This window comes from Balaenoptera physalus (genome assembly GCF_965194825.1).
Source record: "Balaenoptera physalus genome assembly, chromosome: 7".
NCBI classification, from domain to species: Eukaryota; Metazoa; Chordata; class Mammalia; order Artiodactyla; family Balaenopteridae; genus Balaenoptera; species Balaenoptera physalus.
Genome location: NC_138886.1, coordinates 58909303 through 58933141, shown reverse-complemented (window position 1 = coordinate 58933141; position 23839 = coordinate 58909303). Strand labels below are relative to the sequence as shown.

At 40.0% G+C, this 23839-nt stretch overlaps 1 protein-coding gene and 1 long non-coding RNA gene across 4 annotated transcripts in view; one reads left to right on the top strand and one right to left on the bottom strand.

Annotated features, from left to right (window-relative positions):
• Positions 1–23839, top strand: part of PTPRD (protein tyrosine phosphatase receptor type D) — a 2148784-nt gene that overhangs the window by 1599277 nt on the left and 525668 nt on the right. The gene's annotated exons all lie outside the window — the stretch shown is intronic.
• On the bottom strand, positions 1144–23503 carry LOC309665035. Its single transcript, XR_014266176.1, has 2 exons — positions 22380–23503; positions 1144–11856 (listed from the first exon to the last, which is right to left on the bottom strand). It is a non-coding gene; the product is annotated as an uncharacterized lncRNA (long non-coding RNA).

The window sequence follows — 23839 nt, the reverse complement described above, 5'->3', positions numbered from 1 at the left end:
GACTTTTCAGGACCACAGGAGAGAAAAAAGAAAGCTTACACTCCTGACCTCTCACCTTAGCATTTTTCTTCCTTCTACTTTCAAGTAGTGAATAATCAACATGTCAGAGTTCATTTAGATCTAAATCCAATTAAGTCTGACCTTAGGGATAGTTACTCATAGCTCCCAGCAGGTGTGTGCTTAGAAGAAATCTTCATCTGTGCCCTTTGTTCAATTTTTAAATTACCCAAGTTTTTGGTCCTGACTGATTAGGCCTAGCAACACCGCCCATTGAATATCCAAGGAGAACAGCTGCTGGCTTAAGCATCTAGGTATTTGTTCTGGAAAGCATTTTAAGAAATCACCTCTCCCTGTTTATCTGCCTGGAACAAGTGTGAGTTGAAATTTTTCTATGATTTTCATCTGAATATACATGGTAGTTGCTAAACCATGGGTAACATTACTTAATCACTATGCTCCTTGGTTTCATCATCTGTGAAGTGCTCTGCAAGATTGTTGCCAGAATTAGAATTAATGTATGTGATTCAAGTGACACACAGTAGGTGCTCAATTACTGGTATTCATTATTAATATAATTGGCATTGCTAAGGCATTACCAGGAATTTTAAACATTTGATTATTATTCACTGTGGGAAGAAACTGTGTGTGTGTGTGTGTGTGTGTGTGTGTGTGTGTGTGTGTGTGTATGACTTCAATCAGTTCTCACATTTATCTTCCACTAATAATGTCCATTATTTCAGACTGACTTCAGAAGTCATGCTCTAAAATATCTTAATCATAGTTTCTCCGGTTCCTCAACATGATTTTTGTTGGGTAAAGGAAGAGAAAAGTGATGCTTCATAGGTGAGTAGCTATTAAGATTCCAGTACTCTGCTAGGTGTTTTTCATGTACTTTTCTCACCTATTTCTCACAACTTCCCAGTAAAGTATTATTATTTCCATTACAGTGTAAATGGACACAGATGTAGGTAAGAGCACAGAGTCAAACCATGTCTGAATAACTCTAAATCACTTTCTACTTTTGGAGGGACCAGAAGATCTAGGTTCTGGTCTCAGTTTTGCCCCAAAGTAATTATGTTCTTTTTTTTTTTTTTTTTTTAATTATTAGCACCTTTAAGTATTATTTATTTATTTATTTATTTATTTGGCTGTGTTGGGTCTTCGTTTCTGTGCGAGGGCTTTCTCTAGTTGCGGCAAGTGGGGGCCACTCTTCATTGCGGTGCGCGGGCCTCTCACTATCGCGGCCTCTCTTGTTGCGGAGCACAGGCTCCAGACGCGCAGGCTCAGTAATTGTGGCTCACGGGCCTAGTTGCTCCGCGGCATGTGGGATCTTCCCAGACCAGGGCTTGAACCCGTGTCCCCTGCATTAGCAGGCAGATTCTCAACCACTGCGCCACCAGGGAAGCCCAGTAATTATGTTCTTGAACAAATTACCTCACAACTCTTATCTGTAATTTGTTAATCCATAAACACAAGGGCATTGCATTAGATGATTTTAAAGATCCTCTCCAGAGCTACAAGTTTAAGATGAGATACTGTAAAGTACATCTAATCAAAGAGAAATAAAATGAAAGGGGCACATCCCTGGTTTTCGTCAATGAATCAACATTATGTCTTCCAGCGTCCATCTTTCCCGATACTACACATAGAAGGAAAAAAAAGAAGAACCTGTTTGTTCTCGCCCTAACGTGGTTTTTGCAGACCACTTTTACTGGCACTCTGACCTTTGAGGCCTGGTCCTCAGGATACTGGGGCTCTTTCCTTCCCCCTTTGTTTTTCTACCAGCCTGTTTAACGATGGTTAAACGCTGAATGGTACCTTCCTTCTCTTTTCTTTGTTCTTCTGAGTAAGAAGACAGGAACGAGCATAGTAAGAATCCGGGAGAATGTATAGAAAGGTAACTGAGGCTTTCTTTCCATGACAGGAATGATGAGAATGACTGAGAAAACCATGCCTGGATGAGTCTTTAATCCTCTGTGAATTTATTCCCTTTCTCACCATTTTTTCCTTTCTCTGGTCAATTCTATTAGTCCTTAAGATGCGGGTCCTGGAAGCTTCTTTTTTTTTTTTTAAACTCTGCCCCGCATTGTTCCACTTCTCACTCCTTCTGCTATGCTGTGCTCTCATACTTTTAGTAAAGCACATACAATGGATTATGTTCACTTGTTTATATGTCTGTTCTGTATGTAAATCTATATCCCTGTGAGTTTATCAGTACACTGTAATATATACTACAGCTTTTTCCTTGTCTTGTACTGAAAGTGCTGTATAGCAACATCATAATCATTTGCAGGAACCTCGTAGAAGGAAGGTATTCTCATATTTGAAAGGAAATATGTGCCTAGCTTTAATAAAGCCTCATATATCTAGCCTAACCAAATAAATGTATTACAAGCCAGTGCTTTATGTTACAATAGTATTCATGGAGAACTTCATTGTAAGACCAAACTACATATTGAATTTTAATATGAATGTATAGAGATTTGATCAATATACAACTTTTTCAGGAACAGTCTCTCTCACTAGACTCTTAGCTCCATGAGAACAGGAAACCTATTTGATTTCTTTTCCATTGCACCCCCAATGCCTGACATACAATAAGTGCTTTATGAATATTATTGAAAGAATGAGTAAATGAGAGAAGGAATGAAAAATTACAACTATTATTTTAAATGAGGAAGACCAGTGTGTTACTAGTCCCTGCTGCGTATCAGAAATGACCTTAGGAGTATAATTTTAGGCTAATTAAACAAAATATATTAAAATATTTTCATTTTCTTTATTGTGTGTGCATAAATGTGTTGCTACACAAAGGAATAATCACTTCTTGTTAATGCTCTAGGAAGAGGAAGAGCAAGCCTGAGTTGACGGAGAGAAAAGTGCAGGGTACCTGGACCATTTGCTTGGTTCTGTCTTTGCAGTAATAACATTACTCCTAATAGGCAGCCTTAGATTAAACAGTAATAGTTAGCTCTGAGCAGTTAGAATTTTGCTCAATAAAAATAATGACATTAAAAGCAGTGAGGAGGAGTTGATTGTATGCTGGGCTGCATCATCATCTTCATGAAGGAGAAAAGGCAGAAGCAGGTGGCTGGCGATTTCCACAGATAATGCTGAATGGGGGATGAGTCAGGCCTAGAGTTGAAGCGTGGCTCAGAAAAAGCAACTTGAGTATCTAAAATCCTGCCTTATCTCTCAAACAGTTGCCATTCATATGCTGTTTATTTAGTGATTATCAGTGTGGCTACCATCCCAGCTTATATCAAATATCACCAGGTAGATTACTGGCAGAAGATACTGTGAGATTGCTTAGGGGGATGGCTGGAAAAAAAAAAAAAAAAAAATGACTGTCTTAATTTTTCTCCAGTTTGACCTCTTTTCACCCAGGAATCCCCCCTGCCTTTATTTGGAAGGCTACATTCCAGACCCCACAGCAAACACAGGGTGTGTTTTCTCTGTAAACAGTGTTACAAGTGGAGGATTGAAAGTGTTTGCTTTGAAAACTCTTACTTAAGCAGTGAGACCAAAAAGGTTCACTCTCTGTCAATAGGTTTCTCCTCCTCTGTGAGTTGGAAAGATCACTCTTCTCTCATTACACGTTCTACTGCATCGAGAAACATAGGAAGGGTGTTTGGAGCAGTCTCAGAAAATGGATGCTCAGAGCCTTGGCCTCCAGATTTGGTCAAGCCTCTGTCCATTTCTGTCTCTACAAATAATGTTGAAGCAAAGTCTGATGAACTCTAAGGCTGGAAGTTTGTCATGACAAATTAAAAGAAGTTAGCAGAAATATCCTTACCCCTCCCAAATTTTAGAATCTTTTAATAAATCTATAATTCACAATTGGGATAGGGAGGTGGCTGTTAATTATAACAGGGACATCCGAAACGAAAATAATCATCAGGACTGACTCTCACTGGCCAGTAGGTCACCACTGAGCTCTATGATAATGGACCAGTGACCTGATAGTGTCTGTTTTTGCTCATCATTGCACCCTTCATGTTTTCCAGAGTTCCAGGTATATAATAAGCTTAAAGTAGATATTTGAGTGAAGGAATGAATGAACAGATGAATGAATGAATGCAGAGCCAAGCCTACTGGACCCAATTAAATAGTTTGTTCCCTACTCACTCCACACCCTACACTCAGCATTTGTATTTATTGTGAAACCAAGCAAACAGAAACACCCAGGACAGCTTTGAGGGGCATTCTCCATCCCTGCCATTCACCCATTGCATGGCTAATATGTTTTATACCTGAGCTCATGATGGATCCAAGAAAGGATAGCACATGCCTTCAGACCCTTGGGAATATAAGCCTGTCTCAGGAATACAGAAAGCTGCATTGTATTAAGTCTGAATGCATATACCTTAGGCCTCCTAGTCCATTCCTTGCCCAGGGAAAAGGAATTGTTCCACACCAAAAACAGAGTAAAAGCTCACGCTACTGACATAGGAACCTGGTAAACATAGAAGTAAAACCAACAGTGACCTGGAGGAGGTGTAGGATTGACATCTACCTAGAGTTACCAACGGCACAACTGTGGCCATTCTGTCTTGTGTTATGTACCCTAAAAGGGATTATAGGATTCAGAGAATTAAATTAGTAGTAACCCAAATCACTTCTCTTCTAAAGCATTTATAAACGTTCTTTATTTAGTTTTCTTCTTCCATTTTTGTCCTCCACCATCCCCTACTCTGCTCCCACACACTGGTCCTGTGTCTTTTAATTTGTTTGGATAGTTAGAGAGGCAGCTGAGAACACAATAGGTACAGCAGTCATTTTATTTCCCTCCAAGTATTGTCTGTGCCTGGAATGAAGAACTGCACAGAAGGATATAGTGTTGACCAACTCCACTGCTTTCCAATCTTGTACAAATTATCCAGCTGTTGGGAACACTGAGACACAGTGTTTCACAAAGTTCCTTCAGATGGCTTCCTGACAAATGAGTGACATCTGGCAATGTAAGCTGACTCTCATCTCCAAGTATGATTAATATATACCACTTCCAATGACTATAAAGCACTAAATAAGTGCTCATTATTAGGGAACTCTGGTCAGTCTGCAGAGCCAATCACATAATCTGTATACTGGTGGGTGTCATCAACTTCTTAAGATGATGAGTATCAACAACCAAGGAAGGATTGGACCCTCTTTCCATGCCATTTCAGGTAGATCATGAGCAACAGTTCCACAGAGTTATGTCAGTAGACATCTTTATTTCCATCCACTGCCCTGTATAGGCTTCATCTTTAAGAACTGGATCATCTGAGAAAAGTTGGAGACACTTGCTTGCAGTGTTTAAATGTTAAAGGGGCAAAGGACAAATTGATGACCCCTGGAAACTTTGTCTATTGGCCTGTCTCCTTCGTGAATGTAAAATGTCACTGAGGGTTATCATTCTTAGCAAATGTTGCTGGAAAAAAAATGTCAAGTATAACTGAGATCTGAAAGTTCTTTTGCATTTTTTTCCTGATAAACTTCTATCATTTTGTAAGTGGATGCAAATGTGAATTTTCATAATTTGACCTATTGTCAGAAAAAAGTCATCAAAAATACCAAAACAACCAGACTACTTGCTCATTAAAATGTGTAAATCTATTTAGACATTAATTTACTAAGCTAATTTATTGTTGCTCTGAAATTCTTTACAACAGGAGAAATACACTACCATTGTAAAAGTCCCTGGGTGTCAGTGTCTCATAAAATTCTAAAAACAGCTAAAAATGAGATGTTTACTTGCTCAGGTAGATTTATACATGAGCTTCTAATGAACTATTAATTTGACATAGAAGTTACTCTGGGTTATTCATGTTTGACTTTTTGGAACAATGCCCAGATTAGGTTTCTTCTTCTAATTTGGCTAATACAAATTATTTAAAAAGTGAAACAGAATGGTAAGGAAAGGGACAAGAAGGACACATTTAAAAGGACACATTTAAAACACAATCTGCATTGGCCACATATCAGGACATGATCTTGAACTTTGTAAATTTTAAAGATGTATGCAAACATACTTGCATTTTTTGTTCAAAAATTTCAAACTAGTCCCTGTTTGCAAAGGGTACCAGGTCACTCAGTAAAATTTTACTGCAGTCCTTAAAGAACACCAAATGTGCTGAGTTATTTTTGCAAGTGAATTTCCCAGATTTAAATGGGCAAAGTATATTAACTTAGAATTAAACAGCCAATGAATTCTTTCTGACTAGTTTTCTGCCAGGAGAAAATAATGAAACCTTTAACCAGAAAATGACAAAGCTCCAAATTCTTCTGAGGATATTGCAGTAAAGTGATTATCCTGTAATATTAGAGTACATGAACATACAAAGGAGGTTTAGAGGCATAAGGAGTTTTCAGGACTCATAACATTTTTCCCACAGAAAACCAGGTTTCTGCTCTATTTCCAGAGTTTAAAGGGGAAGGGAAACTGATGTTTAGTAGAATACAGGCTTTCCGTCGGTTCATTTGGTTTGATGACTATTCCCCAATATACACCTGGAGTATATTGTTAATAAAACCAGTCCCAGTGAATTTTTTTCAGCTATGTCTCATGAGTTGTTTAAATAGCAACAGGTACATGCATGTGCGCACGCGCGCGCACACACACACACACACACACACACACTCACTCACTCACTCATTCACATAAACGCTCTTGGTTTAGATTAACCTGGTAGAGAACATTAGAGCAAAAGTGATAAAATACAAAATTAGGGCCATTCTGTGCTCTGTTCTCATATGAGTATCCTCACTTACCAAAGCATTGAAAAGAAATGTACCAGGTAAGATACTTTGAGCTGCAAGTAAGAGAAAACCCAACAAACATGGTTCTTAATAAGGACGATTATTATTTCATAGGAAATCGAGGGATAGGACTAGGATTGGTTAATTTGGTGGTTCAACATCATAAAAAAATTGGATTTTTATCCATCTTTCCACATCTCACCACAACTATAAAAAGTAAGTGAGTCATGGGGTTCAGAGAGGTTAAAACACAGGTACAAAGTCACTCAGTAAGCGGCTGAGCCAGGATATCAGCCCATCTGGAGCCTGTTCTTCTAATCACACAGAAACCATGAAATACATTGTTGATGTTAAACATTATCTAAGGAAATAAGTAATTCCTCTTATTAAACATAATAATATACATGAGCACCCAAACAACTAGATTTGCTTATTGTACAATCATCGACTCCCTGGCCCTGCTACATACTTTTGAAAATACACATCGAAATGCTTACCTTATGCTTAAAAACGAGTTGTCAAAGATCCTAACATCTTAGAGATAATATGAACTGTGTCATGAAGGAAGCAAATAGTTTCTGAAGTCATTCTGCTAGTCTTCAGTTAAGTTTATTGTGATTATACTAGAACTTCCAGAGAGCTTTCCCATCCACTAGAAAGAGCCAGACACATGAGCAATTATGTTATCATAATTACTTCTAATACATTTAGTGATTGGAGTCCACTGTTTCATTTACTCATCCCCCCAAACCTGAATAGGGTCTTTTCTCCGTTTTTATGTCCGTTTCATAAATGGGTGTCTATCTTCAGGGTGCCCATGTACGGTTGTACAGGTTAGACACTGAACAACTGTACCTCATGGCCCTAAATATTCTACTTCCTCCCCATGCCGCTCTTGCTCCAACTGAAGGAATGCCCTCACCATCTGCTAGAAAAATGTCCTTCACTTTTCTGTTTTGAAAGTTTCTTTAGAATCACCATCTCAGGTCAGAACAAATATCTAGACATTGTAACCTAAACATTTACCAAACATTTCCTAGGAGACAGGCTCTACATGGCAGTTTCAAGTACACAATTTTAAGTAGTCTGTGCAATAACTCTGTGAAATAAATATCATTATCTCTGTTTTACAGATAAAGAAACATGGACTCTGGGGATTTTAACATCTCACCCCATGATACAGAGCTATTAACAGAGTTAGGGATTATGTTCTTTCATCTCCAGTGCAGTTTCCACTCTGGAAATTAGGGGAGAGATAAGATTCATTAGGAGAGCAAGGCAACCTAGTGCGTGGTTGGTCAGAAGTACTGAGGGGATTGGGATTAAGGTAGAGAGTATGAGATGCTCAGGGGAGAGAAGGGGCATAGTGGGAAGGCCAATGACAGACCTTTGCTACCCATCTGTTTTTCCCAGAGTCAGACTCTGCAGCTAGGCCACTTTCCTATTTATCCCAGGTTCATTTTGATAATAATAAAATTGGGAAATTGCAAAAACAAGTCTGTTCAACTGTCATCGCACATTGTGAGCATCTACAAGAAACAAAGAACTTCTGCTCTATATTGGCTTGAAAGAAAGAAATAATATCTGGAGTTTGCAATTGAAGGTTTTATATTTGGCAGGATCACCAATCACGTGTAAATCATGGACAAGGCACTGAACCATCTGGTCACTGGTTTTATCAGCCATTAGCCATTAAATTAGGTGGTAAAATGGAAACATTATTAATAGCTTGTGAATTGTTATTCATTCACATGTGGGGACAATGCAGAATTGCCCAAGGGAAAAAGTATTACATTGTCTTATTAAAATTTTACCGTAAGTTTAAAAGTGAGATGTTAAGAGAACTCAAAATCTGGATAAGGTGTAGTTTTGTCCCTCTAAGCCTGGAAGGACATGAAGATCCTGCCCAGTATGATAAAGAACCCAGTGTTTTGTTTCAATGACTAAGTGCAGACACAGAATCTAGAAAATGGTGCACAAATGTGTTTTACTATTCACATGTGGTGGCTCGTCAGTTCATATGGAGTCCACCACTGATGGCCTCCAGGAGACTGTTTCGTTTCTTGCCTCCCTCTCTTCTTTATTTCTTGTCACTCATATTTCTCTGTGGGTTTGTAGAGCCACAAGCCTAACACCAGCAAGACCCTGTTTCCTTGTTTCATTCTTTAGAATGAATCACTATATAAAAGAACCCTCCTTTTGTTACTACTGATTTAAGTTCATAGTATAATTTTCAGGCCTTATTAAGATGAAATAGATGAGAATGAAGAGAAAAGAAAAAAATTAAAGAGAAAGAGAATACCATCCGTTTATCACTCATGCATTCATTCGAAAATCAGACACATACTTATAATTGACCTGTTATATGCCAGGCACCATCCTAGGAACTAGGGTAGGGATATACAGGAAATCAAATCTGTTCGGTCCCTACCCTCAGGGAACTTAGATTCTGGTGGGGAAAAATAAATAATACACAAATAATAAAAACAACCACATATCACATGACAGCTGGCAATAATACCTCAGAGGAAAAATAAAGCAGGGCAATAAGATAGAGATGATAGACAGAGTGGCATTTTATGCCAGCGGGTCAGAGAATGTGGCAATGCATGTAAAGATTCTTTCATTCAATATTTATCCACTGCCTTTGAAGAGCTGGGTACTGTATGAGATCCAAGATGAATAAGACACGGTCCCTGCCCTCCAGGTGCCGTCGGCTCAGTGGAGAATCTCGCCACCTGCTCCATTAGGCAGACTGATTAGAAGTCTCAGGGCATATTGAGGCAGCAACATTGTACACAGCCACCAATCTGAACAGATTGTAAGTATTCCAAAACTCACAGTGGTTTCCATAAAATAATTCTCACTTCAAGTAAACATTTTCAGTTGGTGAGTAACTCTATTTTCCACCGACAGCCCTCATATTTGAGGGCTTCCTTAATGCAACGATGACTGGTTCTTCTGATTGGTTGCCAAGGATTGTTTGGGTCCTTATTGAAATGTACTTGCTCAACTCCTCCAAAGCAACTTGGCTGGCTCCTTGCTGTACTGGCAAATTCTCCCTCCTGTACTGAAAAATTTGTTCTTTCTGAAAAATTTAGACTGTCCCTGGATGGTTTTCATGAAAAGATAAAAAAGAAAGAATTACAGTGGTTTTTTTTTTTTTTTTTTTTAAAGTAAGTGATGAAGCACTTTGTATCCACAAGGTTTACACAAATGTAGGTCACATCCTAGTGATATGCCATTTTATCCTCATTCTATCATGCTTTGTGCAGATACCTGGCTCAAAATGTCCTGATTCATCAAGAAGACGGAGAAAAGTATAATTATGGTCAAAAAACTAGCTTGTATAAACAGCTGCTCTTCTTTATTGTGTTTTTAATACAACCTCCATACCCCAAGCTTTACAAAGTTTGTAATAATATAACATCGTTAAAAAGAACACTCAGTCATGGGAGGGAATGGCACTGAGCAGAGAAGTCTTTGTTTTCCCGAGGACAGAGCCTTTTTTGATAGGGGTTGGGAGATCGTATCACGCACAGTTGTTCCGGAGGAAAGGAGACAGACTTGCTGATCTCTGCTAGCGCAGACAATGATAATCCCCTCACTCCGCAGGCTCCATGTTGGAACCTTCCTCCCCTTCACATCCTCACTGTCACATGCCTCACCCTTCACCACAGTTAGAAGACTCAGCAGAGGAAATTATTTTGGCTGAGCTGAGACATAAGCACAGGTGGTACCACTTGTCATAAACTTCTCGGTTTTTACTGGGGGCTATGAGCTGACTTTTAAGTGGTTTGCTCTGACCGAGAAACAGAAGAGCAAGGGCTCTCGGCCCTGGCTGTTGATCGATTGCACCACTGCTGATTTCCAGAGGTTGCCGTCTTGCAGAGCACACATTTCTTCCCTGTGGCATCTCAGGACCACGGTGCCAGCCTGAATCACAGCCAAAGATCCTCATTTCCTTACTGCTCCAAACAGCCACAACAGTGCATTTGGGCAGTTCTGCCTATTCTCTGCTGGGGAAATTTCACACCAAAATTTGAGCTTTGTTGAGCTATTACCCTCCCCCTACTTTTTTTTTTTTTTTTTTTTTTACTGTGCCAAGGTAAAAAACAATATGTCATAAATTTTATCTTTTTCCTACATGTTGGAGTCCTTCCCATTGGTAAAGTTTTCATTCTTATCACGGCCTCATTTATAGCAGCTGCCACTGCTGTGATCATGTCAGCTTTAGGCGTAAATGACAGACAGGAATTTTGCTATCAAAAAGTCAATCACTGGATAAGATCAAGAACTTAGTTCTAAATATAAACTCTTTCTCAGCACTTGCAAATAATAAATTCTGCCGAAGTTTAACCCTATGCTAAAATTCCCCGTAGGAATTCTGTTCCTCCCTAAAAATTCTGTTTTCTAAGGATGTCACTCAAGGTGAAATTTACTCCAATGAATCTTAAGTAGCTGATTCTGTGGCTTTATTTGTATGTCCTACATTTCTTTGGTGATAAGATGCTAACATAAAACTTTCATTTTCAGCTCTGTGAACTTTGATTCACAGAATATGCTGCAATTAAGTAACTTTTCAGGGTGGCCTTCCAAAATGGGAAGGGTGTCCAGTTGTTGGTGGGTTTGGCTTAGGTTGTGCAGTTTGTTTGTTTGGGTTGTATGTTTTGAACATGTGCCCAGGGCTTTTAAAACGAGTGATGGGAACATTTGTATAAATGGAATTGAAAGCAAGGGAACAGGCATTGCCAACACTCTAATTATGAACCTAGCAACACGGGTACTGATTGGAGAGTTTAAAGGGTATAAGACAAAACATATGGAAAGGAGGGGAATCTGGTGGTCTCAAATAAGATGGCTGCATTTTCTTCTTAGCATGCAGGAAATAAAAAGCATAAAGCTCTCTTACCCTTTTGGATAACCAAAGATATGGCAAACTGGGGCCCTTTTTCCCAATATCCTTTTCACTATGAGGCACCATCTGGACAGAGGGTAAAGTTCCAAGGCAGCTAGTGTAGTCATTTATGTCAGGTAATGAGTATATCCACTCCCCGCTCCTCCCCATAATGTTTCCTTCAAGGCCAAAGGACCGGTACATCATGGGGTGTTGAACTAGAGGAGAGAGAGAGAGAGAGAGAGATCACATTGGTGCCATAACCCTTACGACTTTCAGTTGCCCAAGAGGAAAATACCAAATTCTTTGGAACCTCTCTTCTTTTGACAGACAAATTTCCCAGAAACTGTAACCAGAATAACTGGAGGCTTGTTAAACAAGAGGGTATTACTAAGGTTGGGGTGGTGAACCAAAAGAATCTGGAAAGTTTGAGAATCAACAAGATATGGGTGGTTGACACACACTTTCTCTTAATTTTTGAGGTTTTTTTTTTTTTTTCCCCCTTGCATCTTCATTTCCAGGTAAGTATATTTCATTCCAGACTTAAAATCAAAATTCTCTTCTCTCCAGTCTCTGCGTAGATTAGGAGTAATTAAAAGATAAACATAACCTTGTCTCCTCCCTTTGAAATGCATAGTTTTATTCTAAAGAAGATTTCATCGGCGGGTCTCTTTGACTCTTTTTTGTTTCCTCCAAGTTATATATGAGATCGTATTTCCAAGGTAGCTATTATGCTGTTCTAATATAATTTAAGGGCAGAGTGGGGGGAGATAGCTAGCTGAGAGCATCTTTTACTTTTAAGGCTTTTTAAAAACTGATGGAAAACGACACACACCAACACATATAGTTCACGGCCGATTCTCTCCCTGAGAATGAGGGCTAGAACTAGTGGGTTCCCAAATAGAAGGCTGAAGCCCACTGAAATGCCCCAGCAGGCTGCTGGGTTTCTACTACAATGCCTGGTCGACGCGCGCGCGCGCACACGCGCACGCGCACGCGCACACACACACACGCACACACACGCGCACGCACACACACACACACACACACACACACACACGCCAGAAGCTAGGAGCTTCCTTTAGAACAAGGACAACTGTTAGAAAAAGCCAGCTGTGCAGAGCAGAATTAAAAAGCTTCTAGATTTAGGTAAAATAGTGCTACCTGTAATTTTTTTTTTCCTTTTAAAAAGTATGGAAGAAAGAAAAAGGCAAATCCTAGAAAAAGGCAGCTAGACTTTTAGGAAATGCCAAAATCTCAGCTGTACTGGGTTGTTTTCCTAGGAACAATACAACAAATCAATGGGTTTGAATTGAGTTATCGTGGTGGTTTTCAGAATGCCCCAAAAACTTGCCCCAAATTCTGACTCCCAGAAACTAGCCCAGAGGTTCTGATTCAGAGCATGGGTGTTTTACTACCCACAAAATTATTATTAGCCTTAAAGAGACGGTTGTTTTAAAATTCTCTGTAAACTGCAAAGTGCCACATAAATGTTAATATTTAACTCATATGGTGTGGATAGTGTTCCTTGAATTTGTTGGACACTGTGCTAAGAAGTCTTGGTGAAATAAAGGAAGTCTGCTGTAGTGGCGCAGTTTGCACAGTTGATCATTTTCTATTATTAGTATTTACCAAGAATACTCTCCTCTCAAGAAAATGAATTCCTTAAGCAAAAATTTGGGAGCAACATCTTTCTCTCCCAAAGTAGTAGTTTTGTTGTTCCTGATTTAACTCAAAAATAACACATGAGCATCAAAACTTAACTCCAGATTGTTTCCAAAGGGTGGGGGAAGGTTTCAGTATTTCTGATCCTTTCTTTGTTTTAATCCCAGATTTATTTGGGGGTGGTGGTGGCTGGAATTTAGGCTACTTTGATGGCATTGCTTCCTCTTTTAATTGGACTGCAGGGAATGAAAATCATTAGGGTATGTTTGTATTGTATTTGGATGAAAGGGTTTTCCTTACCCTGTGTGCCTTGCTCACAGAACACATTCTTAGAATGACTTAATAGTGCATAGTTGACATACCTTGCACACAGCGGAGGCCTGAATCAATGAGCTGTGGGATGAATGGGCATACATGAAAACTAAGTAAAAAGAAATGCTAAAAACACCCCACCAGTATCCAAAATTTGGGCTGCGTTTCATTTGTAGCTACTACTTAAAAATGGAATCCAGTTAAGGGGCCATTTCTTTTTCACTTATAAAAGTGCTTTCACAAAGAATCCTGGAGCTGGGAAATACTTTAGAAAAACTAACCTAGTCTAGTGTGTTTTCAAATTATGCTTCCTAGAGCTGTAAAGCAAGGTTACTCCACCTTGGTTAACATTTGAGTCACTTGGGTAGCTTTTTAAAAAATTATGCTAGTGCCCCATTCCCAAAGAATCCAATTCAGCTTATATGAGTGCACTCTGGGCATATGGTTTAAAAGTGTTCCAGGTGATTTGAATGCACAGCCAGGGATGGGACCCACCATTCTAGGGGTTCGACACTCCCAACATTTAGACTTGTGATCTTATAAATGCAAGTATACTCTCTGGGGACAATACGATAGAATGTATTAAACTGGGGTAACTGGGATATGCTTATGCCCAGTAGGGCTCACATTCATTTCAAAGAAAATACTAGACTTCAGAAAAATTCAGTTCAACAGTGTTGTATCTTGAACTCTTTGTACAAGACATTCTGCAGGTATACAAGGGACGAATAGAAGATTAAGGCCAAACTTTCTCTTGAAGATTTTACAGTCTTGCCATCTGGAAACATACCAAGCAGAGGCACAGGGGAGGAATGAGAAAACCAAGTATAAATATGACTTTGATAAAAGGCAGGTGTGTTATGGATGGCACGGGAAGGATTGAATCATGGATGAAATATAGCTTTCAGCATTTGCTCTAATAGCCGTCTCTTCTTTCCCCAGCCTAACTGACCAGATTGAGCAGTTCTGACATCCATAGTCTGGGAACACAGTTTGCTCTGGGGCAGTGCAGGAATAAACAGGAAAAATAATGCAGGCGCTGTGCTCCTTCTTACCTCCGCTTGGTACAAGGTAGGATATTTCCTAGAGCCTGAAACTCACCAGGCAGGAGGTTCTTCTGATGGAGAAAGCATGGGTGCCAAGTGTCCATTTCAGGACTGCTTCTAGATGTCTGACACTTGTTTCTTTGTCGAGGGGAAGGCAGAGAAAAACTCCTGCCTGACTAGATTTGCTTTTGTGCTTCTTGAGGTCAAAGATTGTTAATAGTCCCAGTTTGGTTCATCTCCTGGCATGGATAATGGGCAAAGTTGAGTGAGAGAAAGAAACAAAGGGAGAGGGGGAAAAAGAAAGGAGGGAGGAAGGAAGGGATGAAGGGAAAGGAAGGAAGGAAGAGAAAGAGAAAGAGAGTTAAAAGTTTCCATTGTTTTTTGCTCTTCATATTGGTCTTAACTCAGAATTTTTGGAATTTCTTTGTTCTCTTCTTAAACATAGTCACCTGGCAAAAGAACTTTCAAGGTGTGATTAGACATAAGTTTGCATAATTTCCCACTGATTCCATCCAGTGCATTCTCATATTTATGTTACCATTCCAATCAATGGATGGATACCCATAAAACGAACTGTGGAACACATCTTGGGCATGAGTGCTTTCTGTGATCTTTTATCCTACTTCAGTAGACTGTTATCTAGCAGAAGAGAGATTCCAAGAATTAGGTTGTTTTTTTTTTTTTAACAAATAAAGCCACAAGTTTATTACCATGTGAGTTTAGAATCCAGTAGAGTGAAATAATGCAACAGAGAAAAAATGGCCTAGGGAAGCCTGAAGAATCACATGTTTTAAATGAAGCAGTACTCGTGTCTGGGTAGAAGAATCAGGAAAACAAAAAAAAAGCCCAACTCTTTGATGAAATGATTCTTAAAGGCTGGATGGGAGTTCAACATGTAGGTGATCATAGGAAACTTTCTGGCTAAGAAAAATGCACGGTTTTGTTCAGACAGTTCTGGAGTTTAGGGTATTGGCCGTAAAGAGGTGGAAGTTTAGAGTGGAAAAACGGATTCAGGCAGCATTCCATTTGTGGTGGCCTTTGAATGCTGGTAGAACATTTGTACTTAGTTTGGTCAATAATCGTGAACCACTGAGGGTTTTTAATTTATTTTTGAGCATGGAAGTTACATAATCAAACGTGTGCTTTATTAAAGTTAATTGGGCAGCACAGTGGAGAATGGATTGGGGCCAATAAGAAAAAGATTAGAAGCAGAAGAATATACAAAAATTATTGTACTAGTCCAAAGAAAAGTAGCGATGTTTGTATTAGAAAGATGGGTTTTGGTGGTAAGGAGACAAAATGCAACCGTCAAGAATTAATACCAGATAATAACTAACCAAGAATGGTGTTTCTACATTTATAAAACAAGCACGGACTTGAATAGACTATTTAAAGTAATAATACATGTGGGACATAATAGTTTTTGTTTTGCCTCTTTAAATTTCTGCTGGACCTGTTTAGTGTTACTAGTAACTTTGGAGATGTGGTCAATGAGTTTTGAAAATCAGGACGCATTGGAATAATATAGGTGATGATATAAGAAAAAAAATGTACAGACAAATGAATGCTCTGTCCACCTAATAGAGTGTACATAGTTAAAAATGCAAAGTTCAGTATGAAGGATTTTTTCCTACTGAACTGATCAGTTATTTTGACATCTTGTAGGAAACCATGAAAGTTTGTAATTACTCTCATTAAGAATTCTGTGGGACTTCCCTCGTGGTGCAGTGGTTAAGAATCCACCTGCCAATGCAGGGGACACGGGTTCAAGCCCTGGTCCGGGAAGATCCCACATGCCGCGGAGCAACTAAGCCCGCGAACCACAACTACTAAAGCCCGCGCGCCTGAGCCCGTGCTCTGCAACAAGAGAAGCCACCGCAATGAGAAGCCCGTGCACCGCAACAAAGAGTAGCCCCGGCTCTCCGCAACTAGAGAAAGCCTGCGCGCAGCAACGAAGACCCAACGCAGCCAAAAATAAAAAAAAAATAAATAAATAAAAACAATTCTGTGGAAGTATGAATCCATCCACTCCTGTTCAGATTCTATTATGATTTCTTGTCTGTGACATTTTGTTGTGTGTTTTAGTGAGGCCTAACTCTTACCAAACTCTCTGTCACTGTACCTTTCAGCACAGGCCCAATAGGAGGGACTCTGAAGGTGACATCTGACCAGCCACAGTGGTATCTATCGTACATCAAGTCATTCAGCAGAAATCTTTTTTTTTTTTTTTTTTAGGTGTATTTTGGGGTGGTATATATATATATATATATATTTTTTTTTAATTATTTATTTATTTATTTATTTATGGCTGTGTTGGGTCTTCGTTTCTGTGCGAGGGCTTTCTCTAGTTGCGGCAAGTGGGGGCCACTCTTCATCGCAGTGCGCAGGCCTCTCATTATCGCGGCCTCTCTTGTTGCGGAGCACAGGCTTCAGACGCGCAGGTTCAGTAATTGTGGCTCACGGGCCTAGTTGCTCCGCGGCATGTAGGATCTTCCCAGACCAGGGCTCGAACCCGTGTCCTCTACATTGGCAGGCAGATTCTCAACCACTGCGCCACCAGGGAAGCCCCAGAAATCTTTTGAGATCTGCTTATAGTCTAGCTTCTGTGCTTGTTGATAGTGATATATAAGAGTGTGGAGATGTTCAGAGATTAATAGGGTGTGAATACACACAAAAAAATACAGAGAAATAGGAAGTAAGAAGAAAAAGAAAAGAATGTGAGACCAGAGGTAGGACAAAGTCATTCTACTTAATGAACTACAGGAAACTTTGTAAAGAAAGTGATGTTTCACATGAAATGAGTAATAATCAATTCATTTCGTCTTTCTCTCTTCCTAGCTCCGTCCTTCCCTTCCTTTACTTTCCCAAATATTTATGGAGTACATACAGTGCTTAAAGCCTTATGATAAGATTTTTTGGCTCCAGTCAGACATGAATCTGCTGTCAAACAACAAAAAGAACATTTGCCAAGTATGGACACACCCAGTAGAAATTAAGTGGCATAATGAAGTATAAGATAAATACAGAAGTATAAGAGGAAGATAGAGAAAGGTTTGAAAAGTGGCTGAAAAAATAGTCGTCTTGATGTCTTTGCTGTGTTCATGGTCTAGAAAATTGCTCTCAAATGCCTGCGGAAACATCCACAGCTATGCTGCACCTGGGAAGCAAGGTGAAATCTGGTAACTGGGGTCTCGGTCCAGGATACAAGGACTGGTTTGTCACTGGTCATTTATAATTCCCAGCCTGTGAAGAGATATACTCCCTATTACATGGAAATCAATTTGTGGTGTTTCGATTCTGAGTGAGTTTCTGAAAATCATTTTTTGAAACCCTATTTGAAAGACCCTTTACAAATAACTTCATGACTCTGTACGGCTTTCTTGCTAAAACTGTGAAGACAACTTTGTTGGTGGACACAGAAATCTTAATGTTGAAAAGCTGCTGTGCTTCGGGTTTTACTTTACCCTTGTGGTTTTGTTCTTTGTTTTTTCTCTCTCTCTCTAACCATTGAATCTTTTTTTAAAAATGAATGAATTAATTAATTTTTTGGCTGTGTTGGGTCTTCGTTGCTGTGCACGGGGTTTCTCTAGTTGCAGCGAGTGGGGGCTACTCTTCGTTGCAGCGTGCGGGCTTCTCATGGCGGTGGCTTCTCCTGTTGCGGAGCATGGGTTTTAGGTGCGCGGACTCAGTAGTTGTGGCTTGTGGGCTCTAGAGCGCAGGCTCAGTAGTTGTGGCTTGTGGGCTCTAGAGTGCAGGCTCAGTAGTTGTGGCTCATGGGCTTAGTTGCTCGGCGCCACGTGGGATCTTCCCAGACCAGGGCTTGAAGCTGTGTCCCCTGCATTGGCAGGTGGATTCCCAACCACTGTTCCACCAGGGAACTCCCTAAGCATTGATTCTTGGAGCACACTCTTTCATTAAGGAGGTGTAGCACCCTCCACAGTAGCTGCGTGCAAGACATGGACATCCTGCAGCACGTCCTAGTCTTGAAAGATGAGTCAGCCTTGTGCAAATGAAATATTAAACAAATGCTGCTTTACTTTTCTCTCATTCTCTTTAAACAATACCAACTTTGGCCAGGGAACCAATAATAAAACTGTAGTTTCAAATTTAACTTCATCTCCAGGTTAGGTCCCATGACATTGACATTCTATAGATATTGAAACCAAGCTTTTCCTCTTTTAAAGAATCTTGTTATCCCTCCCAAGAAATCTCGGTGATTCATTTCCATCCTTGCCCCATTCTTCTGCCATTCAGCAAAAGGGAGCCTGTTCCATGAGTTTCTGGTCTCTGTAAACTTCCTCCTCTATTGAGTGATTAATTACTAGCTTTCTGGTGACTTCTTAATCTTTTTCTGTATTTTATAATATTCCTTCATTTCAAAATTCTCTAGTGTAAGATACAAACACTAAATGGAATATAAGTAGTGGCAATTACTTTCCTCTCTATTCAGCTTTGTCTTTACTATTAAAGGCACCATTTGAAAAATGTATAAAAATCATAAAAGTTTAAAACTTCAAAATAAACACGAGGCAATTAATTTTCTTAGTGAAAACATTAGCATTTAAAGGTTAAAGTGACAAAAAATGTGCTTATTCCTTAACGTTACTAACAAAGTACCCATTTGTGTTAGCATGAGTTGCCTTTTTTAAAGATGCTCCAAATATACATAGAGAGGTGGCCTCTGAATATTTAGACACAATAGATTTAAAACAACAGAACCAACCAGATTTATTGTGGGAAATACTGAAATCCACTGCTTCATGTATGAGTTAATGGAACCTCTTGACAAATCACCTGTTAAATTTTAGCTGACAGCTTGTCATATATTAATTATAAATAATTGTAATATACAGCTATCATAATACATGCAACACAAAAAAATAGGAAAGGTAATTAGAGTCTATCCTTTGTTTTCCCCCTTCACTTCTTGCTCACAAGAAAAAAATGACCCAATGTTTCACTTGGGTTGGGATAGTGCCAATGGTTAATGGAATGCCCCACTCTACTAAAGAATTTAATGGGAATATCCATTTGTCACAGTCGCATGCTGTAATCTCCAGTAGCAGAGCCAATGGAAAATAGCATCGTACCATAACGTCCTCTACACTCGGCAGGTGAGGGTGAAAGGCAGCCGCTGAACTGAACAGTCAGGGGAGAGAGCTTGGCTTTTCTAGGCCTGTCTTTAGAGAAAGATGTGGATTTCTTTTAAGAGAACATTGCTGCCTGACAACAATAAGAAACGCAGCCCTGGAGAAAAGAAAGTACATTTCTTTCATATGGAAAAAAGTGGGAATGTTTGCATAGCATGTCTCAAAATCTCTGACCACCTCTTTGTCTACCAGAAGCCCACCTATTTGTAAAGAGACTTTGGGTAGTGGTATCAGAAAGACCAAGATTAGATGCTCATTTCAGTCACCTCCTAGTTTTGAGTTTGAGCTTTCAAATCTGAGGGATGCGAATAACAGCGCCTAAACTTGCAATGCTACTGGTAGAATCCATAGAACTATATGAGTCCAAAAATTAGCATGGCACCTGAGTTGTCTTCCTTTCTTCTTCACAGTTTAGGTGGAATTATAGTGTAGTCTGATGACTTTATATGTGTATAGTTTGTGTTCTCAAATGAATGAAAATATTGTTTAGTTTAAGGACTGTGTTTTGTATATATTTGTTTTATCTTTCTCATGTGCCAGGTCTGTGTTTGATCAAGAAATATGCTACTGAGAAATGCTGTGTGAATTAAATTTGAAAAACTCTCTCAAACATTTTAACATTTGTAGAGATTAGTGTTTAAGTTACTTGAGTATTAAAACCATTGTTATTCCAAGTATGCATTTAACAGCAAATTAATGAAATATATTAGGCGTAGCTAGCACCTATAGGAAGAGGTTTCAGATACTCCTTTCAGCGCCTATGAAACAGTTTACTCTCTTCAGAATACATCATTTGCACCTATGTTGTATTTCTCCATTCTAACTGGATTCAGTACAAACCACTGTAGCCTTCACAAAGAAAATATGATCAGCAACAATTACTGCAATTCCTTGGTTAATAATTTATAACCAGAATAGAAGTAAAAACACAAGATTTTGAAGTCAAACAGTTGTAGTTTCTAAATTCTAGCTTGGCCACTCACTAGCTATGTCAGCTTGGCCAAATCACTTACTCTGTCTGTCCCTGTTTCCTCACGTATACAATGGGGCTAATGATAGTTAATTAACCAGGGCAGTTGTTAAGATTGGAGGTGAGGCAGAGGCATTGAAACTTTTTCTTTTAATCACTAGCCACAGGACAGAAACATAAGTTTTATAAAACAATGTTTAATGCACTCTCCTTTCTTTCCTACTTTCATTTAAAAAATTGTTCATGACCCACTAGATTCATGACCCAGAAGAGGTCATGATGTGCCTTTTAAAAACCAGTGGGATAGCATGATGTTTAGCACATAATACAAGTGTAACATAAGATTACTGTTATTCTCCTTACATTATTTTCGGCCTTATTTTTAGGATGCTTCACGATAGATGAGTACAAAATCTTTCGAGTACTTCTAGGAATTAACTTCCTTGGATGGGGTCCAAAATAGACTCATACTCATCGTATGCTGAATTATGCACTAGAGGGGGTTGTGCTGTAGCAAAGCTTCTGTGTGCTATTCATCAAAGAATGTTAGAGCTGGAAAGGAACTAAGAAAACGTCTAGTACCATTCCTTCATTTTCCTTCATGTAAGTATTTAGAGTTTTAAAATATTCTACATTTATTACTCACTGATAAGTTGAAAAACTGGCTTCTTGGATCCAGAACTGGGAGGTAATTAGGAATAGTTGGGGGAGAGGGGACACTGGGTCATGACGTCTGGGGTTTTGTTCTCCTTCTGCCACCAAATAGTTGGGTCACCTTAAACTCTCAGGGACTCAGTTTCCTTACTTGTAAAATTAGGTGCTTTCAGCAGATGATTAGCCCACCTCTGATGTTTTTATGACCTCAAAGCTCCAAATGGTAAACTCTCCTAGAGGTTGTAGTAGATGCCACAGGGTGCTGTTTTGTTACAAATCTGATCTGAGTATATTAATGTGTGTATATTGGGCTTCAGTCTTATTCCCACTACAACTCAGATGTACAGAGAAAGCTTGGCTCCTCTACTTGCTCTTTCTCTTATCACCCTGAATAACGCTGTCTCCTTTGCACAATAATAGCTCAGATTCTCTAGTCACCTCCTTCCACTGCTACTTTTTTCTCTAAGATGTTTGCTTGTAGTGGGACAGGAACATCGAGGACCTCATGGTGTCAGGAAAGTTGGGTCCTTGGGCTTGTGTCATTTATGTATACTGTCCTCTGTTTCCTCTGATTTCTGGGTCCCTTTTCCCTCCTACTTGTTGCTCACCTTGGTAACCATCACTAAGTTCTCTAGCTAACCTAACTCGCTACCAGTGGGATACGTTGATGCTATTTCTTTCTCGACTAGGCTCCCAGGTAGTAATCAGACTTCCCAGCTGGTATCTTAAATAAGGTCAGAACTGGTCAGATCTTCTTAAATGAGGTAGAGGGATGTGTGTCTTTCCATCAAACACAACAGCAGAGGAAATTCAGGGTTTTTTAAAACTCTGTTTGTTCCTCTAACATCCAACTTTGCAAGAGGAAAGTGGGACTCACCAGTTTACGGGGGAGGGTGTGGCAATGAGAAAGCCAAATCAGAATTTACACCTTGAGTGAGAATCACCTGTGCAGAGGCTCAGATTTCTGAATCCATCCTTAGGGCATAAGGAGCAGGTGTTCAGCATATCTTCTCAGCTTTTCAGTTCCTCGTGTTATCAGAAAGTCCTGAAGGCTTGCCCAGGAATAGTTGTCTTCTTGATTTTTACTATGAGGTTAACCATTTTAAAAAAAGAACAAGGAAGAGTCATGCTAAGATGGTCCTCCCCCTCTCCCCTCAAATTGCTGGAAGACTAAACTTCATTTAGAGTGAAGCCTTTCAAAAATATGTGATTTCTTTGTGGAGCACACAGGGGACAGAGGATTACTGACCAATCCTTCAGTGCCTTTCAGGAGCGCAGCATGCAAAGAGTGGGAACAAATAGGCAGCTTGAGACAACAGTCAGGATGGCGAATCATTAGGCTGAATCTAAGGGGTCTGCTTACCTTTGCTCTTACAAAGACTGCCTCGAGCCTGCAGGAATAAGTATTGTGTGTATGTGCTGGCCTGAACACACAATGAGCAAGGGAGGTGGCTGGGAGCCTTGACTTTCCTTAACCTTTCTGACCAAGTTTCTGATAAATTTTGGTAGGCCAATTGCCAATGGTGGCTTCCAGCTGCTGACTTTTTCCACGTGCTTGAGATCCTTGAGGAGTAAAGGTTAAAATTTGCCCCTTTAGCTAACAATCCACATAGTGTGTTCTGTAGATGAAGCTTGTGTAGCCCAACAACTGTCTAGGGAGAGGGTTCTGTGGTGTCCTACAGACAAGCTGGGGAGCACTGCATTTTCAACATCATAAAAGCAACTGGCATGGAAGCAAAACAAGAGTTATTACACTACGATTGATTCCATAGTTCCCTTTCTTCCTCTCTGATTGCAAAGTGGATCCACCAAACATCCCTGAATGAGGCTACCGAGGTGAACTGGGGCAGTGGACGTAGACCGTGTCTCATCAACACGCTCCTTACATTTTTATCGCTGCTTTGAATGGGGTGCAACCGGCATCTTTCCTCCCGTGTGCCAGGACCCGGAGCAGGAAGCACCCGGGTGTGCAGCTCTTAGGAGATGAGTGAATTTGTTAGAGGGGGGTCTTTTCTGTCCTGGCGGATGGATGCTGGGGAGTGACGTCACCCGGCCCCCTCCTCTGCAAGTGTGTGTGAGTGAGTGAGTGAGTGTATGTGTGTGGGTTGCGCGCCTCCTTCTCGCAGCTCTCCTGCCTCCTTCCTTCGCCCGTCCAGCTCTCTGGCCCTTTCAGTGGCTCAGGGGTCCAGACTGAGGGATTCGCCAGCGGGCCTGGCTCTCCCCTCGCCCGGGCGCACCCACACTCCCACTCTCGCGCCGGCAAAGTGCACGCACAATCCCTCAGCGCCGGGGCACCGTGATTCCGTGGGATCCCCAGCACGTTACGAGGATTTTCGAAATCAGTCAGACAAGGAAACAAAGAGAGGAGCTTTTCCAATCACTTTCCTGAGATTTTTCATTTAAT